Raw genomic sequence first — 21,548 nt, forward strand, 5'->3', positions numbered from 1 at the left:
TGCTTATTTTATTGTGATGATCTGTTCACTTCCACCTTCAGAAGCATCTTTCCAAATTGACAACTTTGTCATTTTCCAGGTTTTTGAGTGGGTGACCCATTCATTTCTTTTCAAACTTAAAAGTTTGTGTGAATCTGGGCATTTAATACAAAGCAGAAGTTGCCCTTTAGCAAATGCTGACGTACCAAAGCAGCCTTGGCAGTGCATGTACAGAGTAGAGTTTACCAAAGTTATCAAGATTTCCATTTATGCCCATCCATGAAGATCTGGTCTCAGCCAAACATGTTACCACTTTCTCATATAATATGTTAGGATTTTTTTTTCCAAAATGGCATGCTTTTTTGGGTTTAAAATCTTTTGTGAGATGAACTTTTCCGTGCAAGGGAATGCACATTTTCTGTTGCATCCTTAAAAGCATCAGGGCACAATTCTTGGAGCAAGAGTCTCATCATGGGCAGACACTGGTTTGATAATGCATTTTGTCACAACAGACAAATCAGTGCTTCAAGCAACAAGATGGTGTGGCCACTGGTGTGCTGTGACTTGGTCAGGGGATTTGTTTTGCATTAATGTGTTAACAAATTGCACAAAAATAAAACAGCTGGTCTCAGTTTGTAGGAGTTTCTAATGCATATGCTAGGTTAGGTGGAAGTGGAAATACCTGTGTTTCAGTAAGGATGAAAAAATTAGTATCTCAAGCCCATAGGAAGGATGCTGACCAAAATGCTTTCCTACAAGGTTTTCGAACAGCTGCATCAGTTAGGAGACTGCGATGGAAATATTTTCATGTAAGGCAGTAAACCATGACCAAGCTGTAGATGTAGTACTGAGTTGGGATAGTGTTTGCTGTACCTGCCCCTCTGTCCTCCCCCTGGCATTGCCCCACGGACAGGCTGGCTGTCACAGGAGGCAGTGGAGGCAGCACAGCCAAGGTGGTCTGTGAACACCAGTTTTCTGAAATGCACCAGTGCAATTTGGGCAAGGCAACTGAAGCTGTGAGAGGCTTCTCTGAAAAGATTGGATAGGCTTCACCTGGAGATAAAACCTTACTATTGCTATTGATTTGAACAGTGAGAACACGCTCTTATTTCGAAAATTGCTCTTACTCTTTCTATATTTTAAAAAGTACCTGTGAAATAATGCATATTAATTGAAAAACCCCTAAACAAATTAATTCAGCATTTTCACAGTTGGCTGGCTAAATGAATCACAAAATGCTGAGTGTACTTCAAAAAAATTTAGTTCCTTTTAATGGAATCGTTTTGTTTTTTGAGCAACCTCACCCCTACTGCTATTTGAATAAGTAAACAAAAACATGCTGTTCCTATGTCCTAAGCATGGAGCATGCTGTTACCCAGCTAGCTTTCAGCATATTGCACTTGGCTACAAAAGGCTGTGCACAAAAAATCCAGAAGTATTTACAAGATAAACCAAAAACACTCCCAAATTCCCAGTGTTTGTCACTTCTGTTTTAGCTTAGAAAATAAATTTTCTGTTCTCTTCAATTATAGATTTGTAGACTTCTCTCCAGCAGATTTGCCTGTGCAGTGTAGCAGCCCTCAAGCATCATTGGTTTGCCTCTTAGAAAGGAGAAAAGCAGTGCAAGGAAAGCTAAAGCTGCTTCCTGATGGTGGCTGCAGGCTGACCTGTAACACACTTCACACCTGCTCGTTTACACCTAGGGCAGAAAACATTCAGGAACTAAATTTCTCTCCACTACTTGCTCTCATCGCGTAAGAAATTGTATTTCAAAAAAATTAAGCAGAAAAGGCACCAAACCCTGCAGACTAATTGACTTTTTATTCACTGGACGAATCATAGAGGTCAGCTAGTCAAGAAGACTTATTTTTTCAATTTCTAATCTTTTCCTCCTCAGTTTGGAGCTTGATTTTTTGAAAGTGCCATGCACCATATCTCTGTTCCAGCTTTTCTACCTGAAAGGCAATTATAAAAGGGCCTTTATGAGATATTTGTGACACCTGGTTCCCAGCATTATGGGAATTTCCTTAAAGTTTCGTTTTATGTATGTTAATATAAAGTTCTAAGACACCAACTCTGGCATTATAAGGCCCTTGATCAGGCTGGGAGCAGAGGAGCTGTTCCTGATACTGCTCTGGAGACTATTGGCTGTGGGTGTGAGACAATGTACAAGTTTGTCCTGTGTGTGGAGATTGTTAGGCAATTAAAATATCTTTATTCACAAAAGTGTAAGAACCGGCTCTTGCATTTCAAACCTATTGCCTTACAGACGCAGTGGAGGAGAGAAGGTAATTTAGAGTCAGTTCCCTTTCAGTCCCTGACCATTCCATTTCCCCTGCTGTGCTAGAAAGCAGTGGTGTATGACTGGAACTCAGTAGAGGGGAATTTGGGACACACACACACAAAAATACACAGAACAGCAGAGAACTGTTTTAAAACACAAACAAGAAAACACAGTACTAAAATATGATTCAGGCTTGAATCAGAAATCTGTGGCTGAAGTTTGTGTCACCAGTTCCCAAGTCAGCAGCAGTGGCAGGAGAGCAGTGAGGTGGTGTGGAATGCTGCTGCCCTGTGCTGCCAGGGCTGGGGTGCCTCATACTGAAATGCAAGGCCATGGATAATCAATGGTGTAATATTTACCAAAATATTGGGCTACTCAGAGCAGATAGCTTATTTTAGTTAGCTCTGGCTTAGGCCTCTGTCTGTACATGCATAGCTTATTTTAGTTAGCTCTGGCTTAGGCCTCTGTCTGTACATGCATAACTCACAGAGAAAAAAGCAAATGAATGGGGGGAAAAATTGTTGTACCAAGCACAGGTGAAAAAAATTATCTGCAGGATTCTGTGTTGCATAAGTGCCCCTGGGACTAATCTGGTACATCTCCAAATAAAACAGAAATCTTTGATGCTTGTAACTTTCTGTGTGGAATGACAATAGTTTCTGTGTTTGTTAACTCTGTAAATGTTTGCTGTAGATGGTATCAATGGGAATATTTTATTTGAAGTAATGTATTAAAGTTGAAACCACAGAAGCTTCTCCCTCAGCCTGGGAACACAACAAATACAGCAAATAGGTAGTAAAAACTGAATTGAAAATAGTGCTAGGTGCTAAGCTGTGTATTTTACAGGTGAGCTGGAGCCAAAACCTGTCCAGAGGCGCAGTATACCCCAGGCTGGGTGGGAACTCTCTCTGAAAGCCCCAGCAGCAGCAAACACCAGCCAGAGTTTTCTCTGAGGTGCAGAAAATTCTTGCCAAAGGACTCGTTTTCTGTGCTGTGGAGGTGTGTGAAGAATTGGTGGTGGTTTACTCTTCTTTTACTTGGTTTTGTGTGCTGATTTGGTGAACAGGATAAAGACCTTCAGGCCTTGATCCCCAATTCACCCTTCTTTAGCTTGTGCATCTCCCTGAGGGCTGCTACAGGCAAGGCTGTTGATGATGAGCAGGACAAGCTGCCAACACCATTTCTTCTGAGAGCACAGCAAGCCATACTTGCCACCCAAAAGAACAAAGCCATAATGCTATGAAAATTTGTAGAATGATGGAAATTATTAGGTCTCCTCAGACTGGAGACATCACAGCCTATATTTGGTGTCAAATTCCTGTATGGATTGAAGTAGCCCAAGCTTCTGGTCCACAGTTAGGTGAATATGTAAGAAAAGCTGGAATAGCTGTGCAAAGGCTGCTTCCAAGACTAATTCAAATTTATTATTCCCATGCTGTGAAAAATTCCAATGTCTAATTAAGTTTTTCTTCTGATGGGAAATTTCCAAATGTCTACATTTCATTTCACTTTCTCCACCAAAATTAAGCCTGCTAGCAAGGAAACCTAGCAGGCTGCCAAAAACAAGTCATTTGAAATAGAAGGGTTTTTTTAAAGCTCCTACATTTCTACAGCCAAATTTTGTTAAATAATGTTTCCCTAGGACATTTTTAGTGATGAATCTGTGTTTTCCAGTGAAAAATTACTGTACTTGCTAGCTGGAATGCAGATCTTTGTAAAATACGTGCATATAAATGTGTTCAGAAATCTTACAGTGTGTGCTTGGAGCAAGGACTTCATGACATGTGGATAAAGAGTAACAAGGCAGAAATATGGAAGTTTGCAATCAGTAAAAGGAGATAAATCATCCTCTTGTTCAACTAATATTCAGTATTGATCTGCCTATACTTATTTCATATCGACAGAGAGGATGCTTCTGCCAAAATTTCCCAATATTCTGAAGATGATGCACTCTGTAGGTAGTATGACATACCCTCATCTAATTCAGAGTGTCATTAGAAACTGCCTGGTTTAAAATGCATCTTTTGGTCTGATGCCAAATGATGGTCTTATGTTCCAGGAATTAGCAGTGTCCATGGAAAGTGAGGAAAACATTACATACCCTCCCTTTTCTATCCCAGGCTACATATATGACTTACACAGCCACATATTTTTAGGAATGCATCAGTGTCATTTGGTCCTTTGCTAAAATCTTGTCAGTAAGAAACAGAGCTTGCTTTCACCTCCAGGAAGGAGCCACAGCTTTCAAGTGTGGGTACTTTACCTTCTTGCCTTGGAGTTGGCAAAATTTGGACTATAGACACAGAGAGGAGGCTGAAGGAACCATAGAAACATACAGTTTCCCCAGTCCTTGGCTTAATTTTTTAGAGATGCCAGGGAAGCTGGGTTCCTTTGACTATAGAATGCCAAAAGTTGTAGATCCAGATGTTAGTGACCAGATCTGGAGATGTTCCTCTGAGTACATGAGCTGCTGCATGTCCCTGTACAGCTGGCAGGCTGCAAGGGCAGGGCTGATTGGCTCCCAGGGAGATGGGAGAGGAGGGCAGTGGAAGGAGGGTAGTAAGGTTTTCAGTTTCCAACAGGTATTTGTATAAAAGGTTCAAATTAAGAACATTCATTGTGTAGGAAGGCCATTCATCCCCTATTCCATGGCACCTAACCATTCTCCAAACTGCAAAAACTTTTATTTTACCTGTTGAATTCTATAGTATTATACTGTATTTTTGTGCTTGGCAAAGTGTGAAAGAGTGTAAGGGATTTATTCTTGTTTGCACAGGAACCAAACCAAAACAAGCCCTTGTCCAGTTGTGTTTTCTTTGCCTGGTCAGGCACTCCAGGTGAGGGCATGTGCTCCTTTCCTATCTTGATTGCAGTTCTAAAGAAAGCAACATTGCAGTTTTGGAAGGATTAAGGCCATTATTCATGGCTTCGTGTTGCTTGGTCATTTGTGTACTGTCAGCAGTTGAAACTTGCATGAGAAAAATTAGTGACAAAAGGAATCCTGTCATGAATGTGTAAACATGCGTGCAACCCAAACCCTGGTATTTCTATTAGTGTCAGAGTTTTGATCCAAGAACCAAATGAAGTCACGCGTTTTGGTTTGGTGACATCTAGCTTCTGACACTTCAGTGCTTAAAATGAATTTATATAAAAATTAAATAGCACAGAAGTGTTTTAATGTTGTTGTTATTGTAGCGCCAAGGGCAGGTCAGCAGAGTGTGAGTGGTTTTTCTGCCTGAGTTCCCCTGGCATGTCCAATGCACAGTGTGGTGTAGTGCTCTGACAGTATCCTTCCCACAGCACAGAGAAGCATTACCTGTTGTTGAGCCAGATGTCAAAATGTCAGCAGCCAATACAGACAACCACTGTTGTTCCCCCTGCTGATGGGAGCTGTCACAGAGGTGCTGCCAACCTGACCTGCAGCAAGTTCACTGCAATGCTGAGATCCCCAACCTCTTGAGCAGCAGCTTAATGCCCAGAGCATCTTGTTCAGCATTTTATCTTCCAGTGTTAAGCAGTTCAAATAAAGTCTGCTGCAATTATGTTACCAGGGTATTTGGTAAAGGAAATCTTCCAACATGAAGCACAGTTTAATACAGGTAAGATTAAAAAAATCTTTTCAAAATATTAAAGAACCATAAAAAAGATGGGCTGGGGGTGGGGGGAAATCAAAAACTCAACAAGAAAGGAGGAGCTGCACTTTTTTTGTTAAAGGACAAGTTTTTGTCATCCACATGCATGGTGGGGTAAACCTAACCCCTTTTCTCTTGGACTTCTGTGAGCCACATGCCGCAGGGGCATGTCTACTGGTGCTAGGGAAGATGTGCATACGTGGTGTACAGCTTCATGCCACAGTGAGCACAAGGAGGGGAAAGATCAGTCTCTCCTGGCTCTCTTGTGCACAAAGTAGCTCTAGAGTCACCTAGAAAGGGAAGTCTTTTCCAATTAATAATCTGCCCTGAAGCTGCCATGCTTACCCACATCATGTATGCCTGAACTTATCCTGAAGACCAACAGAGCAAACAGCTCCCTGCCACCCTCCCAGGGCTCTGCTTGCACACTCCTGGCAGCTTTGCACTTGCTCTTCAGAGCAGCACTGAAAGGTCCTGGGGAAAGACAAGAACCAAGCAGCTCTTGTGTGGCAACAAGGGTAAGAAAAGATCCCATTTTATCTTTGTACTCATGGAAAGTGTCACAGGATGTTAATGTCCTTTCTGAGCAAAGGCCTGCTGCTTTCCAGATCTTGCCCAAAAACACATGCAGTATTCAGCAGGCCACTTAGTTTATCTTTCTTGGATAAACAGAAGGCTGCTGGAATTTGAAACTTGTTCCAAGAGTCTAGGGTCCAAATCTGCGTGAGTCCTTCCCCTGCTCTGGGGTTTTGAACTGCGTTTGAAAATTTAAAAACTACCAAACAGCAGCATGATTCCTAATGGGCAGGAAGGACTGGTGTGTGTGAGAGAGGACTATACATATGCACAAGTTCTGGTATTATTTCCTTTCTTGAATGTTGCCTGACTTTGGAACCGTTTAAAATAACTTACGAAAAGCCTGAGAGCGCCGATCCACAAATCCCAGTACTGACTTTGTCTCGATGGGAAGAAAAAAAACAAATCTCCCTCTTAATGCGCTGAAAGCTCCCGTGGCAGTGCTGAGACGCACTTTTCGTGCTGGTGGAGGTACCACGAAGGAGGGACTCCGGTGACAGCTCGGCGGAGCCGGGCGAGGGCCCCGCTGCGGGGAGGGGCAGCCAGCGGCCAGGTGGGCGAGGGGCAAACCCCGCGGGGAGGGGCTGAGCCCGACCCGACCCTTCCCGAGGCGCCTGGTGCCTCCTGCGCGGGCCCGCGGGCACGGCCGCGCTGCGGGACGGGCTCACCGCCCCCGGGCCCCGAGCCACCGCCCCCGGGGGCAGCGCACGGCGGCCGGGGCTCCGCCGGGGCCAGCCTGCGGCGGGGGCTGCAGCCTGCAGGTAGGCGCTGGGGCTGCGGGCCCGCCGGGGGACACAGCGGGGACACAGCGGGGACACAGCGGTGGCAGCGGGGCGGGCAGCGCGGCTCCCCGGCGGCACGGCTGCAGCCGAGGCGCTTTCGTGCCCTGCCTGTGTCGTGCAGCCTTAGAACTGCGGAGACATTGAAAAATCAATAAAAATGAGTGTAAACGCCAGTATTTTATGACGGAATGCACATACATAGATTAGATATATGTATATGTATATGTATATGTATATGTATATGTATATGTATATGTATATGTATATGTATATGTATATGTATATGCTGTTGGTTAGGTAAGATGCTGGTCAGGTAAACAGCCTGTTTAAGGATAAACAGCGTTTCAAGTTGCGAGATGGCATGAGGAAGCTCAGGTATCTTTTATTCCTGTTGCATAAGCAGAGCAAATGTACCTGTTGGAGGCAGGTGTGAGAGGCAGGGCTGCGCCCGCCGCCGGCCCCGTGCGTGGGGACGCGCGGCTGTCACCGGGATGCCCGCGCACGGCTCTGTGTCTGTGTGTCTGTGCGTGTGTTCGTGTGTCTGTGCTTGTGGGTGTGCGTGTGTGAGCGGCTCCCCAAAGGGCTCCGAAAGCCCAGGCACAGGCTGCAGGGCTGCCCTCTGGCCTTCCGCAGGGCCAGTGAGCTGTGGAAGTAGCTGATCGCAGCGATCCGTATCCCGAACAGCCTGGATATTACTTCTGGGGCATTAACACGGTGTATTGCCAGGAGAATTCTTTGTCTCTTGTAGGACAACCAGGTGTGCAGTAATAGACTCAGGCGAAGTGGTCATGTAGGAAATTGTGTGTTCACAGGCTGACTAAATTCAGGGAATCTATTCAATGAAAAAAGGAAGCCAAAAGGTACAGTGAGCATTATCCTTATTTTGAACTTTCTGATAATTTGCTGCTCATGTATCGACCTGTTCTATTTAATATCTCTACAGGTAAGTTGTTAATTAGGTATTTGGGATGAATTTGGGTTTTTGTGGTAGCATTTTGACTGAATTGATTTCATGAAGTTAACAAGCTGGTTGGGACAGCTGAGTCTGTTGGTTGTTTTCAGTCCACTCCTGCAATGGCAATGAGGAAATGTTTCTGTTAGTGCTGGGAAATTGGAGGATATCATGAAACTTAATGAAGTGCAACAGGATTGCATTTTCCTCAGAGTGATTCTATTATGCCTCATTTAGGGCCATGTTATTGCTTACCTCAAATCATTAGCTGTTACTGTCTTTTTGTGTTTCTGTTTTCAGTGCTCCGTAGCTCATAATTTGTTCTTGTTTTATATTTTTTTCAGTTGCATTGTGTTTAATGTTTACTTTCCCATTTTTTGCAGCAGTGTAACAGAAGCTGTATTTTAATGGAAGGTTTCTCTGGGCTTCCCTAAGGGGTTTCCACATTAATGCCTTTAAAATTCAATCATTAACTTTCGCCTTCACCTGAAGGTGGAAAGTGATGATGAAAAACAATATAGTACAGCGTGTAATTTGATTTTGCAAAGCTTTATCAGAATTGATTCAGCTGATATGTAAACAGGGGGAAACTCAGGAACTTTCTTTTTGCCCCAGCTTGCACATTCGCTTCAGCTTCAAGCTGTGCAGCGTTCACCTGCAGCTGCCTTGCTGATGGGATTTGCTGAGCTGGTTCTTGTCCGCAGCTGTGAGGAAGGGGACGAGGACACCCCCAGGGATCCCTTCCAGATCCATGTTCCCAGGCCAAGGTCCAACAGGCTGGGCACAGGGGGGGAAGATTTTTCAAATGCTTTGGTGCAAACACAATTGCTTCCTGAGGGAGAGATTTGGCATGTGTGTGCTGAGAGAGCCGTGCCTGCGTCAGCAGCCCCCTGCCACCCTCTGAGCTGGACGAGCACGACCATGTGAGGGGCTCCTGGGGAACTGCATCTGGCTTCAAAAGCACCTTTGCTTCTTTTTTACTCATAACTTTTTACCCTGATCTGTGTGACTGCGTGGCTGCTGTGTCGAGGGCTGAGAAGGTGGCTTGAAAGGAAGGAACACATGGCAGGGGGCAGGAGGTAAGGGCTGTTTCTGCCGGCATCACGGCTGCTGAAAGAAGTAATTGCTTATCAAACTGTGGTCAGAGGGGGATGATGACATGTGGTTATGGCAGTTGCCTGGAAAATGTAGCTCAGATATCTTAATGCAGTTGTGCACGTGCAGTTAGCTGTGTACAGGAAGATACGATTCTCTGTTTCTGTTGTAACTGAGCTTTTACCTGATGATTTCACTTTCATGATGTATAGCCATGTGTACAACTCAAGGATACATTCCCTATGCTATTCTCTCTTGGAGTATATTCTCTCTTTTCTGGAAAATAGACCTAGACATCATAAGAGTAGGAGTTTTATTAAACAGATTATATTTAGCTGGAATAGGTGAATGCCCAAAACTCTAAAAGGGAAGATTAAATCGCCCCTAAGAGGGTGCTTCCAATCCTAGAGAGCATAATTGTTACATGCATGCACTATACTCTGTTTTACATTTACCTAAATTGTTCAATATACTTTTGAATGTAGTGTAGACCTGCTGTTAAATTATAAATGTTGGAAGAAATTAGATAAATAGCACTGCTTAAATTGATATGGTGAGACTAAGAAGTCAGTTTAATGTAAGATTTCCTTAATCTGCTACCATTTATTTTAGTCTGGAAAGCACTGATAGTTTTGTGCAATGTTTTAGGACTTCTTTTTGTTCCTGCTTTAAACACTTTTTTTCCTGTGTCGTGATCCTATTGTAACCAGTAAGAAAACACAGCACATTGCCCATTTAGCAGGAGTGCATATTTAGAGGATGATGGTACATGTTCCTGCTCACAGAATTTGAAGGAGAAATTAAATGCTGTTAGTGTCCTTATTCAACAGAGAAAAATAACCTTTTCCTTCCAACCTGAAACAAGAAACTTTATGCCATTGAAGAAAAGTATCTTACCTTTTCTGTCCTGTGGTGAGTCACTACAGCTCCAGTCTGGATTATCTTTGTAGAGTCTCCTGTAGATTTTAAAAAAGCAGATTAAAAGAAATAAAAATCTCAATTTTATCAATTTTTACTAAGAGGATTTTCTTTACAGCAGCCTTATGAGAGCAAAAGACCTATTTTATGAGCTGTATTGTTGCCTGTGGTAATTGGCACACCTTGATGTGACTGTGAGCAGTAGAACTGCAAGCTGAGCTTGCCTGCAGGAGATGGCTTCCAGCCTGTGGGATGGAGACTTTTGGAAAGGTGCAGTTTTTAAAAACCAAAACTGAAGCAGTCCAAGCTAATCACTCTGTTTTTCTTCACTGGAAATGAAGGTGCTTCCTGTGGAGCTCATTGAACTGATAGTTTTGTTTTCCTCTCTGAAGCATTCTGCACTTGCTGGGAAGTGGGAGAGCTGTTCCCGGTGGGGCAGTGAGCCAGCTGCTCTGGGGGAAGACACCCTGGTGGAGACTTTTCCTGGATTGGCTCCTTGTCCCTCTGCAGCTTGGAGGATGCTGGATATAACTGCATGCAGGGAAAGCTGTGATCTTTTAACTATGAAATCTTTGGTGTTCAGGTCCTCCATCCTCCTGTTTTTGAAGAAGCATTTTTCAGCACAGGAGGGTGGGTGCTGCTCAGATGACACTTGTCTGGCACACTGTGGCAGTAGAGAGGAGCCCACAGAACTCAGGTATAGCCAGGAGGCACTTGTCTTTCCTTAGGCTGTAAGATCAAAATCCATCTCTTGGGTCTCTGCAGCAGTTCAAACTGTGCAGGCCCCTGGGGCAGCAGGTAATCTGTTCAGCAGCGAGATGAGCTATTCATTTGCAAGATTAGCCAGCAATTTGTGGCAGATTTCTTCCCCAGAGCCTGCAGCAGCTGGGAATTGTAGAACTGGCTTGAGGGCAGGCAACAATATATTTTGTGAGTTGGGATGAATTTAGTTAGTAAAGCTCTACTGGTTACTTTGCATGCAATGCAAATGCTACTGAATAGTTGTTTCTCAGCTGCAGTTCAGTGTTGGATGTCTACAAGTTATCCACAAACCAAGATATTCTTGCTGCTTTTACTTCACTTAAAAAAAAGGAACAGCATTTTTTATTCTGATTTGGTTTATGTGTCATATTTATCTGTTTTTGTTGTTTTGTTTGATGAGATAATGAAGTGAGAAAGCACTAAATGATGAGTCTTTCATGTTTGCTTTTAGATGACATTACCAGTTTGCACTGAAAAAGTGTTGGTCTTTTTCCTTTTTTTGATATTTTATAGTAACGTGATTTCATGGACTTTGGTGTGAATGCTGTCTCAGAGAATTGTGCAAATAAGAGAAAAATGAAGCAACTGTATTTTTAATGTGTGTTGTATGTCTAGTCTGTGTAAGGGATGTACATCCATGCAGCAGGAATCAGGCTTACATTCTGTATCAAATTGCTAGCTGGGTAATGCTATTTAAGTGGATAGGATTAAAAACTAAAGTAAAAACAAGACATGGGAAATAATCTGGGCTCCTTTTACCATTAAACATTATTTTCTTTAACTGTTCTCATTGTCAGTAGCATCTGTTCAGATTCTGGGGAATACTGTCCTTGAATGCTTTTAGAATGGTAAATACATTAGTTGCTACCAGAGGGTTGTCATAATTGTCCAGAAATAATAAACATGGGAAGCCCTAGACCATCTGTGGATATTTATTTATAATGTACATATTTGTTCTTTTAACCTACTGGTGGGTAAATTATAGAGAACCCATTTGCCACCTTTTTCTTTCTAGCCCTCCAAGTTTCTTGTGCAATCTGTGAGTGACTGGGATACCATCAAAATTATTGCCATATCTTGGCAAGAGATTTGACCAAACTTCAGGGATTCCTCAGCTTTTGTTCACAGACTGCCAGTGTACTTGCCTACATATACCATTTATACTCCATTTCTTCTGGGGTAACTGTGTACCTAATGATGATTGAATCTTTTCTCAAATCCATTTGAAGCAATAGGTGAGAGTGCAGATGAACATATGGTAAAAGAAATTTCAGTTCTCAGTTGCAATGTCAGCAGCAAAGTGCCTGCTAGAAAACAAATAGAAGAAAATGTTTTCTTTAGATATTTAAAAAATGAAAGCTGTTGCCCAGCTATTGCAGAAGGTCTTAGAGGCAGGTTTTGAGTATCAAAACAGAGAAGATATTTTAGCAAGCAACCACAAAATTCCTGCATCCCCCTTTCTGAACAGGACCTGAAAGTATTTTTGGAGTTGGGAATTCAGCTCCTCATCCTCAGTCCTCAGCAGGACAGTGCTGACATTTTTCTCTCCATTTGTTCAAGATGGAAACAGTCTCCTGTCTTTCACCTTTTTTTAATGCAAAGTTTCCTTCCTTTCTGCTATTTCTGGATTTTTCTAAATGTTGATGTAATGATTCACATTTCCCAGATGTGAAATGCAAATGTAGGAAGTAGGATCTTTCCCTTGGCCCTCTAGGGGCTTCTTGTAGTCTGTGGTGCTGTTGGGTTTCCTAGTTAACTTCTCTCCTAATTCAAATGGTTTTCCTGCTGGCCACAGTGTTCTGGGGGCTGTTTCAGTACTTAATAAGTAATAGAGTGTTCATTATAAACACATCTTAAACTAGGTTGGCTTTGAGAGCTTCTTGAAGATCTCTCAAAAGTCCTCAATTTATTCTGTAGATATAGTCAGATGCTTCCTCTTGTCTGTTTTAGGCCTTATCAAGCTGTTGTGTTTGACAATGTCAGGCTCCTTTGGCAGGGGAGTGCCTGGAGCTTGTTCAGGCAAGTTGCAGCTGAGAAGGGGCAGTGCAGGGCTGTGCTGCTGCTCTGGGGTCACTGTCCCCCCTCCTCTCTGCTCTGTCTTTGGCTGACACTGCAATGGAGCATGGATTCCACGTTTATCTTACTCCTATGCATCCCCAAAAGCACCAGAGTATTTGGATTGATAATTTCTTGACTTTGTGTTTATTCCCTTCCTCCAGAGGCCCCTGTTTTCAGCCCTTCAAGCTCATCACCTTTATTTCCCATAGAAGTCATTAACAGAACAGGAAAAGGAAGGCCTGAAATAAGGAGAGTCAAACCCCAAATGGTTTCACATACAAGTGTCAGCTTCATCTTTCTCTCACTGAAATGCTGAATCCACTCTCTCAGCTACTGAGTTTGAAATTTCCTGGGCCCAGGCATCACACTCAGCCTTGCCTATACCAGTGTGCCTCAGTGTCAGTGTTCAATAAATATCCCCAGCTGCTTTTGAAATTAGTTACTGCACTGAACTTGATGGGAATAAAGGTTTCCCTTTTCATCATATGGGCTCACTGGTCTGAATTGGCCCTTGAAGAATTGATGTGCTATTGCCATTTGAATATGTTTGTGTTGTTACATTTCTCATAGGCAGCTATTTTTCAGTTTTTTAAAGAAACAAACATTTCTGGTAGTTAGTTTTTTGTTTGTTTGTTTTTAAGCATTGCAGCCTTCCAGATGCAATCCTGTCAGTTTGGATAACAAACCACCACCTATCAATGTTGTCCATCATCACATCCTTGCTGCCACACAGTTCCTAGAGAGTTCTCTCCCTGTTGACTGTCTCTGAGCAATCCTGCTTTCATGCAAACATCTCCTTAAATTACACTTTCTTTGGGCAGCTATAGTGTGATAACACCAGCAGAAAGCCAAAGTGCATTTTTAAAGGGACGGGAAAAAATTCTCTCCTATGGGAAGAGAGAATATCGGAATGGAAATCAGCTGAGCAAGAAAAGGCAACTGAGAGAAGCAGCACTTTCCCTCTTGGAAGGACTGAGTAGCTGCAAAGACCAGGTAGTTTCTCCACTTGATCAGTATCAATACTGTGCTCCAACAGCAGCTAGAGTTTTTTGTATGAAAGCTGTTTTCATTGTTAAGTATAGAATTAACAATTTTTTTGTTTCCTCATCTAAATCAGTTCAGACTATTTCTCTGTGCATCTGGTATTTTGCATTGTAAGTGGCCCAAATATTTAATTTGGGAAATGCAACTGCCATAAAATACAAATTGATGACAGCAGAAAAATTAGTATTGGATGAACACTGTGTTGATTGCAGCATCACAGCTGATCACCAAGGACCCTGGAACTCTCAGCAAAAATATGCAGTTTCTGTCATTATTTATTGAAGGACCCGGCTTCCACCCTAAGTATGTGAAAATCTAAGCAGTCAAAACAGGATGCCGTTGGAGAACAATTAAATTGGTCAAATTTAATTTTCCTTTTTGCAGGTTGGCACGTGGCTGTGATGAAAATTGGCAAGGCAAAAACGCTTTGTTAGCAGAAACATCCCTGTGAATCCCAGCCAGAGCCAGCTTCCTGCAGAAGCGAACACTGCTATTTCTGTACCCTGTTTAGCTCTGTGGGGCACAGCACAGATCCAAAGCTTTGAACAGTTCCCCTTCTGGTTAGCTTAGGGATCCAGATGTGGAGTAGGCAGGGCAATCTAGGAAATCTAGGATGAGCTGTGACTCATTCCCTGCCTGTTCCACCATCCTCTGCTCTTCATGAAGCTGGTGTTTCATCTCTTCTTTGTGGTCAGAGTTCTTTCTATCAGTGCCCATTTAATTTAGCCTGATGGAGTAGCAAGTTGGAAAGAATAAATAGAATTATCCCACACATCTGGTCTATTTTATAAAGTTAATGGAGAGGAGAGTAATCTCTGAGGGGCTGCAGCCCATGTGATGTAATTCTGCGTTTGGTTTGTGGTGCAAGCTACATAAAATCAGCCCACGTGTGACTTATGGTAAAATGACACTTGTCAGTTTGCAAGCTTTGTCTGTTTGCCAGAAAGCATGGGTTAACAAAGTATTACATATGAGAGGTCTTGCATGGGCACCTTGGGTGTATCAGCAGAGGCACTTTGCAGAGTACTCCTTTAGAAGGCAATTTTTACTTCCACCTTAAATGAGAAAGTAAATCTTGGGTGACAGTTGTGAAAACTTGGTACACAAAGTAACTCCTAGAAAATAAAAGAATCCCATAGTTTTATTGTTTCTAGAGAATATAGCAAGCATGTAAATGCTGTTGTCAGTGTATCAATGCCTCCTGACAGGAAAGGCACCAGTGCACCAACTAAAATCTGTCTGGGGAAAAAACCAGAGGATGTGAAGGTGGTGACAGACAGGACAGTGTGTGAAACCAGTGGAGTGTGTTTTAGGGTGGCAGTGGAGGTGGGAAAGGAAATCTGCTGTTGCTTGTGGACTCGTTAAAAGTTTGTTGGGATTCTATTTTTGCTTCAGGTGAATTTAGAACTTTGTAGCAATGTAAAATTTATTAAATGCAATCCGCCCTAACATAAAATGCCCACTCAAGAAGAAAAACTATCTAATGATGAATGATTTGGAGCATGCAACAGAGCTTTTTTTAGGTAGGTTCATAGGCAGGTGTTGCTGCCAACATCTTCCCAATATTTTTCAGGGCACCAAGATACACCAGTGGTACTTAACTGGAAATGGAAACTTAACTCAATGAGAGATCCCATCACTAAAACAAAAGATAATAATTTAATTGGACCTTAGTTTTTGTTTGTCAGTTTTAGTGTGAGATCAGATTATCTTTTTGTTATTATGGTGCCAATGAATTTATGGGTAAAACAACAATTCCTTGTAACAACTCTTCTTTGGGATGCTTCAAGTTACTCTTTCAGGTTATTCAGAAGATGCAATTTAAATAACACTATCTTGATAGTTACAGTTTATTCCCTATGGGGGTGAATTTCCATTGTAAATAGAAGAAGTTCTTGAAAAAATCACTACAACCTGTTCATTTTTAGAGAAAAAAATTAACTTCACAGTGAGAAGATTTTAAGGAATATCATCCTCTGTGTATCAATATGTGAAAATTGGTTTTAGAAATGATTTTTGCTTTCTGATAATTCTTGAGTTATTTTTGCTCCTTTTTCATCCATGTAATAAGCTGTTTAAAGTGAAACTGATCCCACTAAAAGGATTATTGATAACGAGATCTAGGTAAGAGACAATTACAAGCTTGGCTGGAATAACAGGATAAGAAGATAACTGTTGGGTTGTCCTGTTAAATCTTGTTCTTTTGTTCCCAAGCTGACATGTGGTGAGACTTTGACCAAATGAAACTCTTGTGGCTGTCCAGTCTAAACAGGCAGGAAATGCATTCCTTCACCATGGCTCCTTGACCACTAATGTGAATAACAAAGCTGAGAGTGAAAAGCCAGGACTACTTTGTTTGGGTTTTTTTAAACATTCTTATAACTTGTATGGAGTACATCCTGCAACATGGTACCAGGTTGAAAACCTATACTTAGTTCTACAGTCTATTATTGAATTTTTTAGCCAGGTTTTTGTTTTTATAAACTGTCCAATTCAGTGGTTCAAGAGCTATGATAAATGGCCAGCAAGTTGGTCTGTAGGATCAGATGAAAAAGCAGAGGCTGCAGGGTTTGATTCTGAAGTGTTTCCATTTGAGAGATTGCTCATAAGAGCCTTTGGGTGTTTTATGGGAGATTTGGCAGGCTGTGCTGGTTCTGGGGTTGTAAATATTGCTGTAATTAGGACTAGGTTTAATAGGTAGAAGAAACAGAGAATTTTTACCAATGTTTTTACAACCAGTTCTTACATAAATTTCTAGGTTATTTGTCTTAGATAGCATCAGCCTCTTTCTTTCCCTTTTCAAGTACTTTAAAATTTCACCTTTTATAGGCTCTCTTATCATTACTTTCTAACATTTAACAAGATGACTCCCTGATGTCTTGCTCCTCCAGGTGGGCTCTTTTCCTCCTTCTTTTATAGCTATCTGGCTTTACAGTGTAGATTGTGAAAAGACAAATGTGATACAATCTGGGGAAAGTGGTTTCCTGTTTTTCTACATACTGTCTCATTAACTGCTAGAGTAACTCAAACTTCTCTTCTATACAATGTCTGCCCTCACTACTTACAGGTCTGTTTTCCTGCCACAGACACCCTTGGGTCCCTTGGTGCAAAGCCCTTGCTCTCATGCTTTTTATGAGTTAAGATAATCCCGTGCTTCTTTTGGTCAGATATTTTTCCAAACATTCTTTTCAATCACATCTCCATCACAGGCTTTTTTGAACACTTACTGTAACATTCTGCTTGCTGACAGTTCTGTGTGTCTGTGGAGTGAGAGGATACAAGCTAAAGATATGTATGGGAACATCTGAAAAAATGGAAATGGAGACTAACTTTTAAAGAAATTAAAACAGAAATTAAAATAGAAATTAAAATAGAAATAGAGACTAATGGTAAAACATACTTAAGTTATAACAGGGTGATTTTTTTTTCTGTGTTTCACTTACCAAAGTGAAAACATTCTATGAAGAGAAATGTTCTTTAACATAAAATTGAGAAATTGTATTTCTGGGCTGCAATGCTGACCAGCAGGAGCACACCCTTAAGTATCATGGAAAGTTCCTGCTGATCATTTCTGAAAATGATGTAATCGAGCAGCTGCACCAGTACTCACTTGGCAAAGGGAACCTGGGCACTCCTCTCAAGGCTTTAAAGTTTTCCTAAAAACTAAAATACAGTATTAAGCAAGGATCTAGTTGAAACATGGATGGCTCAGTGAGGCTGAATGGAAGACTGGGCATGAAGAATGTGCTGATCTGCCCAAGACACTTTGGTTGTTTGTTAACTTCCTGCATGTGATTTCACCAAAACAGCTGCTTGTGAGTAGATGCATATTTCACTGTGTGCATGCTGTCAAATGCATTCTTCCTGGTCAGAGATATATTTTGTATAGCATGCTAAAAGTTCTTCCTCTTGACTTCTGTCTGTTTCCTTGTCTTTGATTTCAGTATTTAATGTTTCCTTCCCAACTTAGTAGCTTCCCTTTTTGTTACTTTCTGAAGGCCCACACATGTGAGCCTATTTGTGCAGAGATGTGTTCATTGGAATGTACATATGGATGTATTATAATATATGATGCTTTTAAAATAAGGTAAATGTGATTTCTGCAATGACTTCTCAGAAATCCCTAACCCTCTAAAGCCACATTCATCAGTAGTTGCTTTTGAAAGTCTGTTTCAGGAAATGACAGACATCCTGTTTTTTTGTCTTGAACAGTTGTCTGTCCAGTTCTTAGAGATATTTCTACCATTCCTGCTGGGGATTATCTTAATGCACATTTACAATATACAATGATTATATATTAACATTATTAAAGGAAAAATAATTTGTGACTCCAACATGATAGGGCTATCTGACTTTTTTACAGAGTTTAAGATTACAGCTAAAAACCCCTTAAGACAAATGATAGTCACAGTAACAGTTTGCTATCATGTGGTACATATTACCCATTAGAAGAGCAGGCATGGCATCAGGATCCTAATAGCTTTGTTTCAGAACATAAGCTTGTGTGAATAAAAGGAAATAACCTGCCTTGCCTTTCCATGCCTGATTAGCTTTGGCAAATATTGCACATTGAAGATGATGATGAATTGACGCTATCAGCAGCCCTAAACCATCAGATAAATAGAGACAACCTTCTGGATAACTTGTTCTGTAGCTACAGAATTTGTTTTCTAAAATAATCATCTCCTTTCCTTTTAGAAAGCACTTGAGTAGGATTCACATCTTGAAAATTGACTGTGAAAAGTATTTTTTTGGTGTGAATTGTTAAAAACCCAACCATGCCACTTGGGCTCTGAACTCTTCAAGATGTAAGAGAACACTAATAAGTTCCTGATCCAGAGAAGTGCACAGATCCTTGAACAAAGAGGAATGACTGAGAAAAATTATTGCACTATCTCATGTTTAAACTTAACAGTAAATGAGAAGTGTTTGAAGAAATGTTTAATCATCAATATTGATATATTATAAAACTCAAAATTAACAGATAAATGTAGTGTAATTATAAGTAAATAAAAAAATCGTTCCAAAAACCATCTGTTTCTACAATAGGAAAATGTAGGAATATTGAAAAATTGAGAGATATTAGAAAAATAGCAAACATCAGAGATATTTCTGACACATACATATGTTGACATCATAAGATGGAACATGTGTGATCACAGCCTTGCTAAGGGTGTGCTCACTGACAGTCTCAGCTCAGATTTCAGTAACAGACATGTACCCAAGGAAAAGTGTTTGGCTCTCTATTCTTTTCATCACAGTGAGAAATGAAATGCCTGTTTAAAACCCTTAAGAATGTCAATCAAAAATGCACATTTTCAGGTGGAGTTAAGTTCAAGTCAAGCTTTCTCTGCAAAGGTGTTTTCCTACAAAAATATTCCTTCACATTTTTTACCCTCTGTAGTTAAACTGCATTATTTAAGGACTGACCTAGCCAGAAACTGTGTAAGAGAGTCAAGAGGGTTCCATTATCATTTGCTTAACCTTTTTCTGTAGACCCCTTCTCTCAGGCTGTTGGTTTTCTGTAAGCCCCACACAAGGGGTTTAAGAGACAAGGGATGTTCACCTTGCATTTCTCATTACTGACAGTAACTCCTCCTGCTGTGGCTCCAGCTGCACCATTTGATTTAGCAATTTCTGGCAACTTTGACAAATTAAGCAACCAGTGTGGCCAAGTGATTGCTGTGGGAGGCAAGCATGGCCCTTCCTTTCCCAGTGACTGCTTGGTACAGGAGCAGCTAAAGAACATTGTGCTGCTCTACAACCTTTCCTTTTGCCATCTTCTTCATGTTTCAGCTCGTAATATTTTTACTTTTTGGGTAAGTGAGAGTCTTCTAAACTCTTGCCCTTCCTTTGTGTCACCCCACTCACCTGTGCCCCTCTCTGGCACCTCCATTCTCTACCAAGTGCTTAGCATCCCTTTGCTTTCCAGACTGCTTTTCCTGTTCCATCTGTCTCCAGCAACCACCTCCCTCAAATGCATTCACTGAAGCAAACAAAGAACATTTGCTGTTCAGCATAGTGATGGGAGTTAATAAGCTGGGCTCTTACACACTTCATCTTCTCTATCTGGATACATTTTTGATGGAGGGCAAATTTTATCAGATGTTTGCATGATGCCCAGCCCTGTGACACTGCTCTATGATTAGAAGCCCCAAAGTACTACTGCAAAAAAATAGATTATTAATGTTGCTTTTATTTGGTATCATAGTGAAATCTCTCCTTAAATGAATAAAAATGGTTACACATTTTCAAAATAAAACATCCAGATTTATTCAGGAATAATATGGATAAAAAACTGGAAAAAGTATGAAGCACTTATTACAATCTGTCTTAATGTGCTTCTTGTCTTAGTGTTATGGCAACACTTAAAAATCAGGTTGGATTTTGGTTTGGTTTGGGGATTTTTTAGATATTTGTTTGTTTACTTTGATTCTGGTACAATTCCCTAAATGGACTTTCAGGTAAGCAGTTCTTTTATTAACCATTTGTAACAGTGCTGGAGAGATATTGATTTTATGGAGGTCTGAGAAGGAGAACGTGTACCCTGCTTGTAAAGACATGCACAATCTGCAAGACTACGTGCTCACACAAGGAATATTTCCATGGATTCATCAGCCATTCTTTTCAGAAAAACATAAACTTGGTTTTTGTCTAGAGTCTGGACAGACACATATTCAAATAGAGAAAAGCTGACAATATAAAATGACAGCCTTAAGATGCTCAGTGGAGTTATTTTTATTTAGGAATGTAAGGTTGCAGAGAACCTCTTGGGTTGTTTTTAAACAAGTCAAAGTCATAATCATATAATTCTTGATAAATAGACTCTGCTGAAATCAAAAGAAGCGGTTCATTTTGAGTTAAATAGCTAACTTAGGGTACAGAATGGGACAGCTGTTGACTTGAGAAAATAGATTAGATTAGAAATAGTGTTTCCATCCCAAGAGCTGTATAGCATTGAAGTCTTTATTTTCCATGTAGTTAAGAACAATTTAGGATTTAGCAGCCTGCCAGAATTCTGGCTGTAGTGCCTACCATGATATGCAATTGCTAGTGTGGAAATATGGGGAAGCTGGAAAAAGTGTCTTGTTTTTTCCAAACAGGAAAAAAACCCAAAAAAGACTACCTCCTTTTCTCCTAACTAGACCTGTCAATAGAGGATTTGCAGCTGTCTGCATCTTCTGTGCTCATATCCAATACCATGTCCCATTTAAATGTACTCTACTGTGTAAATTAAGGTAGCAAACTTCTGGGAAGGACTCTGGTCAGTGGTCAGATGCGGTCATCCTTGATCCTTCAAGACATGCAAATGAAATGAACTCATTCAAAAGCTGTAAAATATTTAATCTTCTGCTCCACTTTCCCACAGAACATACATATTATTGTTAGCTAGCTTTTTCCTTCTTCTCTCTTCTGTCTTTGATACTCATACCACACCCTTTTTGTTTTTTCTTTTATTCATAGTT

At 41.1% G+C, this 21,548-nt stretch overlaps 1 protein-coding gene across 2 annotated transcripts in view; it reads left to right on the forward strand.

Annotated features, from left to right (window-relative positions):
• Nucleotides 1–7,897: 7,897 nt before the first annotated feature.
• Nucleotides 7,898–21,548, forward strand: part of SLC16A12 (solute carrier family 16 member 12) — a 30,469-nt gene continuing 16,818 nt past the window's right edge. Inside the window, exon 1 of one of the 2 annotated variants that reach the window (XM_063163546.1) lies at nt 7,898–8,113. The gene's annotated coding sequence lies outside the window, so the exon portion shown is untranslated. The remainder of the gene's footprint in view (nt 8,114–21,548) is intronic. The other variant, XM_063163545.1, reaches the window with a different exon arrangement.

Source organism: Melospiza melodia, chromosome 9, assembly GCF_035770615.1.
Source record: "Melospiza melodia melodia isolate bMelMel2 chromosome 9, bMelMel2.pri, whole genome shotgun sequence".
Taxonomy (NCBI): Eukaryota; Metazoa; Chordata; class Aves; order Passeriformes; family Passerellidae; genus Melospiza; species Melospiza melodia.